The sequence below is a fragment of the Myotis davidii genome, unplaced genomic scaffold (assembly GCF_000327345.1).
Source record: "Myotis davidii unplaced genomic scaffold, ASM32734v1 scaffold81, whole genome shotgun sequence".
Lineage (NCBI taxonomy): Eukaryota > Metazoa > Chordata > Mammalia > Chiroptera > Vespertilionidae > Myotis > Myotis davidii.
Genome location: NW_006291554.1, coordinates 851,954 through 861,688, shown reverse-complemented (window position 1 = coordinate 861,688; position 9,735 = coordinate 851,954). Strand labels below are relative to the sequence as shown.

The 9,735-nt window shown below is 43.6% G+C and overlaps 1 protein-coding gene across 1 annotated transcript in view; it reads right to left on the bottom strand.

Moving 5' to 3' along the window:
- The window catches only part of SNRK (SNF related kinase), a 37,213-nt gene extending 28,369 nt beyond the window's left edge, over positions 1-8,844 (bottom strand). Inside the window, exon 1 of the mRNA XM_006765102.2 lies at positions 8,514-8,844. The gene's annotated coding sequence lies outside the window, so the exon portion shown is untranslated. The remainder of the gene's footprint in view (positions 1-8,513) is intronic.
- Positions 8,845-9,735: the final 891 nt, after the last annotated feature.

Sequence of the window (9,735 nt, the reverse complement as noted above, 5' to 3'; positions counted from 1 at the left end):
CTCCAGGGGAAAATTCCCACCTGGGGAAACAACTTTTCTTGAGAGGTGACTCTGGTTAAGACACATAGTGCTAAGAAGGGGAGCAAACATATCAAGAACAGTATGCCATATACGCCAGGTCCCTTGAAACATATGCTGTGCAGATGTTTCTTCCCTGCAGCGACTGCATCAAGCAGCAAGGATGGACTGGCTTCCGGCATCCCAGCTTAGAGGGCACAGCCCTCTTGGAATAATTAGGCTTGAAACTCACAAGAACACTGTAACTATGGCGACCACTACCTTGTTTACCTCTGACTATAAAATAAAGGCTCAGCTTGCTGTCTGGGTCTTCTCTGTGGCCTTAGCCAGGCACAGGAGATCCACCTAGACCCAGCTTATTCTCTTTGTCTGTCTTTTCTACATCCTTTGCCGCCACGCCCGCCCCACTCCCCTTCAGGCTCACCGAACCCTTGGCTGAGCTGGCCTGGCGCACCCCTCTACTTCAAGAGAATGAATTTACTGAGCTATTATCTCTGTGGCTTTCATAAAAATCCTGCTGTTCATTTTCCTAACATGTATGAAATTGAAAATGGGTGCTGTAAGATTGATAAAGGAAATAATGTCTCTAGTTGAGCATCAAAGTCTGATGATTTTTCAATAAAACATCACACAGAATCTAAGTACTTGCTTTTAAATTGATACTAAGATGACTTTCTATCAAATCTATCCTTCAAAAAAGGACTATTTCTTTACATTTTTTCCCATCAAAGTAAAACATTCTTACAGAAAAATCTCAAAAAATATAGACTAGAAATCAGGAAATAAAGAGGTACCCACGGTCCTACCACTGAAGACCAGCACTATTAATATCTTGGAGGTCTTTCTGCAAAGATTCATACGTACCTTCTTTTTTTGTTTTACAAAGGTGTGACCATACTGTTCACACCTTTATAAGCTGTTGCCTGCATTTTCTCCTGCCCTATCATTTTCCTTTTAGTAATTCTGTTGCATGTATGGAAGAAATATCTCAGCATATGATCTGTTAATGTTTTGGTAAACAGCCTTCCAAATTATTTTCTATGTCTAATATAAGTTCAGACAAAATCTACACTAGTAAAAGAGAAACATACAAATTGGTGTCACTCCGCTACGTCCACCAGCCAATCAGGATGAGTATACAAATTAACCCAACAAAGATGGCGGTTATTTTGCATATGTAGGCATGGAGTGAAGACTGAAGACTGAGGACAATTGATGACTGCAGCCAGAGCAGAGAAGCCAAGTCTCGCTGTGGCCGGAGCGGAGAAGCCAAGCCTTGCTGCTGTGGCCGGACCAAAGGCCTGGGTCCCAGTGCTGGCAGCCAGGGGAAGGAAGGCCTATTGTGTGAATCTTCGTGCAACGGGCCTCTAGTTTTTTAAATAAAAAATGGAATACCCTCGAGCGTGAGCAGGGACCCAGAGGGGGAGCTGTATCCATTTTTAAGTATTTCTCCTCACAAAATAATACAAGTTCATTTTAGACAATTTGGAAAATGCAGAAAAGCACAACAGTGGTAGAAACTACACCCATAACCTCACTTAGAATGACCTCCCTTTGGGTTTGAGTACATATCCTTTAAACCTATGCTTCCTTACAACACTAAGATGCCGTATACAAAGAGTTGGATTTTCTTCTATATGATGAACATTTTTCCCATGCACCCAGTTATTCTAAATCAATATTTATAATGTTACATAGCTAAGATGGCATCTTTTAAAGTAAGAAAACCACTAAGTTGGGCCGTTCTAAAGCAGTCTTCTAATTTGGCAAATGCTCACACATGCATGAAATCAGGCTGCACCTAAAGGAGACAGGCCAAGTAATCGAGAGTGTTCACAGTATCTACGGAAGTACTAGTGTGTGTTGCAAGAATATGCTGATGTTCGCCCACCGAGGAGAGAAGCAAGCTGTGCGCGGGCGGGCGTGGCTGGAGAAGAGGAAGGAAGTGTGGGTGGCCCCATACACATTTTGCAAGCTGCTGAAAACAGTTGTAGAACCAGCCTCGGTTAAACCTCCTGTCATTTTGGAAGTCACCCTGTTATCCTTGTCAAAATTCTCTTTTAGCTTGTCACTGACATCACCACCACTGCAGCGTGGTCTGTATATCAAACAATGTCTACTACTCACTCCTTCCCCAGGAGAGGTGAGGCCCAGTGAACCGAGGTAGCTCCGCCTGGGTAACTCGGAACCAAGCCATGGCACGAGACAGGAGAGGAGTTGAACAAAAAGGCCATGTGCAAAAACTAGGCCACTTTTATAACCTCTCTCTGTTTTGTTTGGGATAGTACAAATTTCCCCACAAAATCAGACTGCCAATATTCAAACGTACAAAAACCTCCCAAATGACATGCTTTTTAAAAAAATATGTGCCCTCAACCTAGCCGATTTGCCTTAGTGGTTAGAGCGTGAGCCGGCAGACTGAAGGTCACAAGTTCGATTCTGGTCAAGGGCATGTACCTTGGTTGCAGGCTTGATCCCCAGCCCAGGTCAGGGTGCATACAGGAAGCAATCAATCAATGTCTCTCTCTCACATCGATGTTTCTCTGTCTCTGACCCTCCCTTCTACTCTCTCTAAACATCAATGAAAAAATATCCTCCACTGAGGATTAACAACTACAAAAAATGTGCCCTCTAATACAAACAACTACAAGAGTTTTTGAAAAGCCACACTAAAATTGGACTTAAGCTTCTTACACATGGAAATTATCTGATATCTTCCTCAAATATAAAAACTGAAAACTGTAATTCTTACTCAGGGGAAATATCAGACAAAACTGTATGTTTATAGAAGAGCCAACTTGAGTGGAGGAACTAGCATTCTCTCAGTATTAGCCCCCTGACCTTGCCGCCCAACTTTCAAAGATGGCTCGAACAGAAATGGCACAGGCCGAAAGGAAGACAGAAGATGAAATCCTAGGAAACATCAACAACCTCCAGCAAAAGAAACACAACCCTGATGATCTCGTCATCCCAAGTAAACAATAGCCCACATTCCCTAGCCGGTTTGGCTCAGTGGATAGAGAGTTGGCCTGTGGACTGAAAGGTCCCAGGTTCGATTCTGACCAAGAATATATATAATTTTTTTTTAAACCAAAAACACAATAGCCCACATTTCTGGAATAGCACTCCTCCCCCTGGCAGTTGTCAGTATAAGCTAGAAATCAAAGATGAAGCAGCAGCTCCAAGGTTATGGAAGAATCCAGAGGTTTCCACTGCATTGGACAATCATTACTATATGGTGATCAGGTAGTGTCAGTCTGCAGTCACTGGATAGCATTAAGATGGGAACTACAAATTAAAATGTTAAAGTCAATTATTTACTATGAGAAATGTCCTACCAGGCAACACTTCCAAATGTCTAAGAAAGTATTTCCCAATGGAAAGTAACTGCCTGCTAAGGTATGTTCTGAAAGTTTTCTTCTAAGTAGTCAATTTTAATGGACTCAGGGGTCACTGAGGTGACCAGGAACACCAGGCTGAAAAGCCTGGCCCCAGTCCTACAAGGCAGTGATGGGGTTGCCAATGTGGATCGATCCCTTGAAGTACTGAGTTAAGTCATCTTTGTTTCCTCTAAGTAAAACAAGCTATAGTCCAAGATAGCTTCAGGTCAAGGAATCAATGTATTCAGGAACCAGACATCTATTAACTGATGGAGAGTAGTACTGGGTGTTTGTAGAGATAAAGGGATTAACAACCACACCATAAAACCTGGGCCAGTAGCACAGGTAACAAGTTCAAATTCCTAAAAGGTAGTGCCTCTCGTTAATTGATGAAAAATGCTTAGCATGTCACTATGTCTACACCAAAGGGTAAGTGAGACTTTAAAAATTATGGTGACAGCCCAGGTAGAAAGCGCTCACATAATAAATAATGACTTAAGCAAAAGCTGGTGTGTAGAAATTACTCCAAAATAAATAAAGTCAACCCACAGCTACTTCTCTGCCAGGAAAATAAGTTGGAAGTTATGGAGACTTTAAAAACTTAATTAAAACTCTCTTCCAAAGCTTTTATTAACACTGTCAGAACCCATTTTAACTGCCTACCCATTCCCCCCGATCCAAGACCCCCGCCCACCCCACTGATACTGTGACAAAGATGGTTATTACGATACTAGAGGCCCAACGCACAAAATTCGTGCAAGGGGCTCGGCCCTCGCAGCCCGGCTTCGTCCAGAAGGTCGTCAGAAGGTCATCTGGACTGATGTTCTGCTGTTTGGTCGATTTGCATATTACCCTTTTATTATTATAGATGGTCAGTCACGGCTGGTGTGGCTCAGTTGGCTAGAAGTTGTCCCATGAACAAATAGGTTGCCTGTTTGATTCCCAGTCAAGGGCACCTGCCTGGGTTGTGGGCTCTATCCCCAGTAGGGGGCATACAGGAAGCAGCCAATTGATAGTGCATGTTCCCATTGATGCCCCCCGCCCTTTCCCTTTCTCTATCTCTAAAAATCAATAAACTATCTTAAAAAACACACACATATGGTCAAAAAAGATGGTTGAAACAGAAAAAAATAAACCAATCCATAAACACCGAACATTTCACTGACTGACTGAAAGACAGAATCATTTGCGGACTCCCTCACACTGTGGGACTGCAAATTACCTTTCTGAAAAGCAATTTGGCAATACATGTATGAGGAACCTTAAAATGATGCATACACTTAATTTTAAAATCTTACTTTGAGATTTATGTCTTAATGAAATAAAGACAAGGACAAATATTTACATTCAACAATGTTCAGTTATATTTACAAAATAATCACAAATAACCTAAAGGTCTACAATAAGAAAATGTTAAATTACAGTACACCTAACATTAACACGATGCTGCCATTTTTTGAGGCTATTTAATCTCGTGCAGAAATCCTCACAATAAAATAGTAAGGAAAAAACCTCACATGCCAAATTTCATGGCAACGGATCCCAATTTTTTTGAAAAAGCATACAATTTGTACATGCTTTTATGTTAAAAATACCAAATTACTAAATTGATAAGATTATATATTTTTTTTCTCTTTACTAGTATGCGTTTTAAGTTTTTGGCAGTGAATGTGTACTGCTTTTATAACCTAGGAAAGGTGGAGGTTATTAAATTTTTTACTTTCTGTACACAATTTACTTTTCCATTTAAATCTGTGAGATAAACCAATTTCCCTGAAAATACATTGTCTAAACCCTATTTCTGTCATTTAATAAACAAGACATTCAATGAAATAGCTTGCTTCTCTTGAGGAAGGAATAAGGTATGCAATTCCTGCAGGCTGAGGAAGCAACAGGTACACTGAGTCTATTTTCATCAGAAAAAAATATTTGAGCCCTAATTCTGTAGGACACAACACAGTCCTTTAGACTCTTACAAAGAAGTTATCTAGGTATAAAAATAAATAAATATTTATACAAGTTAGCCGAGGGGAGCTATGTCAAAGGAACTGCAGAGGATACAAAAGGCAGGACCCGTGGACAGGGGCAGCCCACAGACCACGGCTTGCCCTCCCACGGAAGTCATAGATACCTTTCCTAAAAGTGGGGGAAACAGGCGGCTAGCAGACCACTCGCTGACTCTGCAAAGAACACCAGTTGGGGAGAGGTTATGACTTGAGGTACAAGGGAGGTAAGTTCATCCGGGCTAAGAAGGATGATCCTGAAAAATACCTAATGGCTCACCATTTAGGCAATGATCATGAAATCTCACCTGCTCAAAATGAATGGGAAACTTGGGGAGGTTCTGTTTTCTACTTAAAAACTTCATCCTTTCCAAAACTGCCACTTTAATGGACTTTGCAAATTACATTTCCTCCATTTGTTTCTAAAAAAGGATTTTCCTTTGCAAGATTAGCAAATACTAACAAAATAGGAGGGCAAAGGAGAGAATCAAGCCCTAAAACAGCAGCCTGAATATTCTCACTCCACACTTCTCCAGCCGTACTTACTCATAAGGCTTTATGCCAGTAAGGAGAGAACTGTCTGACCTGTAGAAAATGAGGTAAAACAGAAAGTCAAACTTTACTTTAAAGTTCAACCACTCTGCTTTGGTCCAAGTAAAAAACAAATGAATAAAAAAGGCTACACAATGTTTAAACAATTTCAAAAAGAGAGCCACGAAAACATTACGCTCTGCTACATAATTTGCCCACAAATTATTTAATACATTGTTCTAACTCTAAAGTGAACTTTATTCACAGGGGTGTGAAGTCCAGCATGGGGAATATAGCCAATGATACTGTAATAACTATGTATGGTGTCAGGTAGATACCAGACTTACTGGGGTGATCACTTTGTAACAACGTCTGATCACTATGTTGGAGAGCTGAAACTAATACAATATTGTATGTCCACTGTAATTGAAAAAAATAATAAATAAAATGAACTTTACCTAGATAAATTATACAGTAAAACTTAGGTTATGTAAAATATAATCTCTAGTATGGAAGGACCAACCTGGCTGAATATTAATTAAGCTCAGTTAGATCTATTATTCAAACATGTTCCCCTCGCTATGCAATATGAAGACAATATGATGGCCTGAGAGGTGTGTGTACACAGAGGGGGGCGGGACATCGGAGAGGAGCTGGGACAGCACCTAAGATTCGGCATTTCAAAATACCACATGGTCAACTTTTCTCTTAAATCCACCATAAAGGTACACTTTAAAAATGATCAAAATTCATTTATTCAGCAAATATAAGGGGCAACATCACAGCACAGTGGGACCAGTACCACAGGATCTGCAGCCCCACACATGACCCAACATCTCAAACAGGCACCTCTTTATAAAACAGAGATACTGGCCACCCTGGACAGTGACTAAAAGCTACGTGGAATAATACATATGAGCAAGGTGTGAGTGTGATCAAAATCACACATCTTTGCACACCTTTCCAGAACTGGCCTTCCTCCCAGGAGGGCCCAGTACGGAGGGGCTGCACACTCAGCTCCCCATCTTGTTTTGATATCAGTATCCTCACTCTTAACAGGCCCAACCAACTGCCCCCACACACCTCCGCTGGACAGCGAGGAGGGTCCCAAGGTGTTTCCAATCTGGAGTTCACAGGAAGGAGCTCAGAGAAATTGCTTTTTCTGAGTTTGAACTAAGAGCTAAACATGGTTTTGGTGGGAAAGAGGCCTTCCAGCAGAGACCTGAGAGAGCTGGTGTTTCTGGGACAAACACACATGCAGGGCACAGGAGACGAGGTCAGACAGGGAGGCACGGGGCGGATACCCACCGGCCTGGCAAGTCAGTTGATATTCCTCAGGGCTGGCTAGCTCTGCCTGTGCCTAAAGGTCACCTTCCTGACCACCACTCTCTCCCACACTCCGGTGCTCTCGCAGCACCACGTCCTTTTTCATCACAGCCCTTATCACAGCCGTGGTTATGTAACTGTGTGATTATGCGATAAATAATCTGTGTTCCCCACTAGAATAAATGGTAGGCTCAGTCCCGGTAAGGCCCATGCCTGTTTTATTCAGTTCTGGATCCCAGAGCCTGCTGAGTAGATCATCGACCCAAAATCCACAGATCACATTTTATGAAGTGAACAAACGAAAGCTGGCACTGAGAAGCCAAAGAGGAGTCCTGAGCTGGGCACAGCAGTCAGAGATGACAGCTCAACAAACCACTCTGGCAGCAAAGTGGAGATCAGCCTAGAGCTGGGAGACAGGGAAGGAGACACTGAAAATGTCTCTAGGTAAATGAAGACTTAACGCTGAGGGCCGCCAGCATCTGGGCAGCGAGGGGGAGGAGGTGACGGAGGAGACTCATTTTGGAAGCAGAGTCTAAGAACTCAGCGCTCAGGGAAAGATCAGAGGGGATCGAGGATGAGTCGGGTGGAGAGTGGTAGCAGGGGGGCCATTCACTCAACCGGGAACACGGGAAGGAAGACATCATTTCCCGAGCGTCTACTACATGTTAGTACCGAGTAGAAGACGGGCTTCTAGCCCTCAAGTTCTATGACTGTGAAACAATTTAGATCCAACCCAGCTGCATTAAAACGGGATGGTTTCTATTACCAGGCTGACAAAAACCCTCATACAGAAGTTTAGATTTTTTTTCAAGCTTCTTCGTGGGCATTCTTCCCGGGGAACACTGGCTATGCCCAAGGCATGACTCTGGTCTGGGGACGTAGGAATCAAAGTTCTCTGCCTTCAAGGAAATGACCCTCTTTTGGGTTTGAGGACGATAATGCTATGAACGGAGGCCCACTGAGGCTAGGACTGGACCAGCGCACATCCTGTAGCCTGCACTCTGGAGCAGGGATTTCATAACCTGCGTCACCTTTCCGGCCAGTGGGTGGCTGCAGGAGTCCGCCTTTAGAGAGACAAACAGACCCAATTTTGCCTGAGGCTGGAGACACTCCAGAACTTAAGCCATCACAGCACATGGGCAGACAATGGCCTCTGACTTTGAAATAGCTACTGAGGAGCTTCGGAGCGGCAGTTTGGGGGCCAGGACACAGGAAGGAGAGGGAATGAGGCCTGACTTGTCGTGGAAGAGCCTACCTGAGCGGAGGCCAAATGCTGGAGGTGCCAAAGCAGAATCTCAGGAGGCTCTGGAAGTGACAGCAGAGAAACACACGTTCAGGAACAATATGGCAGACATCCTCTTTCGGTGCACTCCTCCCGTACCACCAGCAGAAGATGGTTTCCCATGGCATCGAAGGCCTCTACCCCAAACACACGTACAGAAAACTGATGGGGAGGGAGCCCACAGGGTGGATAACGTAGCTTCAGGTCACTGGTGCAGACAGCACACCTCCAGCGTTCACTCGGTGTCCACTGAGTCCCAGGCATTTCACACAGCTCCTCCCAAACTATAGCAAAATAGCAGGGCACGTGCCCCTCCGTCCCCAAAGCTATTGCCCTACTCCTCCCCCTTCCTTTTCATATTCTTAAAAAAAAAAGAACAGCTGCACTGTCTCTACCTCAACTCCCTTTCACCCACTTGGATCCAAGTCCTCCCTCCACCACTTGGCCTGGACTCCTCAGCCTCCCTGAACTCAGAGGGCCCTTTCCCCTTTCCTCCACCTGAGATCTCTACCTGTCCTCGAAGAGCACCTCAGCCATCACCCCCTCTGTGAAGCCTCCCCAGGTCAGATTCCTTGTCCCCCATCTCTGTGCTTGTGAGGGATTTGCCTAAGCCTCACCCAGGCATTCACCAGACCCTACTGTTCACCGTGGTGTCCCCGACAGCCTGTGAGCTATTGCTACCCTCTAACCTGGTGCCCCAGAAATAGACACACACAAGGGCTCCATGAATAAATGATCATAGGTTAAGTTTACATTCAAAACTGCTAGAATCCAGTAAACATATCCACCTAAATTGCTCTAAGACTTGACCTGCACATATGTGCAGGCTGGGAAGTACCTAAATTCTCAATAATAGTTGCCCTAGAAAAGCATGTTGGCTAAAACTCTGACTTTCGGTTGCTAAGCCAAACAGAGCTGGCGTAGAGTTAAATCAAGTCTTTAGGAGTTCCTTACCTATGTTTTTAATTTCTATAATTCTGACCGTGTGGAAAGTTCACTTGTACCCTTTTCTTCCTAAGCAGTGTAGGCTCAGACAAGCTGCTACAGCGAAGAAATCATGCCTTATTTATACCAAAGCGTAGACCCATGGCTGCTGGGTATCGACAGAAATAAACAAACACCTCTTATTTTCTATTCAGTTTCACTTTCATATGAAACACCCGCAGTAAACTTCAGACAAATAGTATTTCCTGCG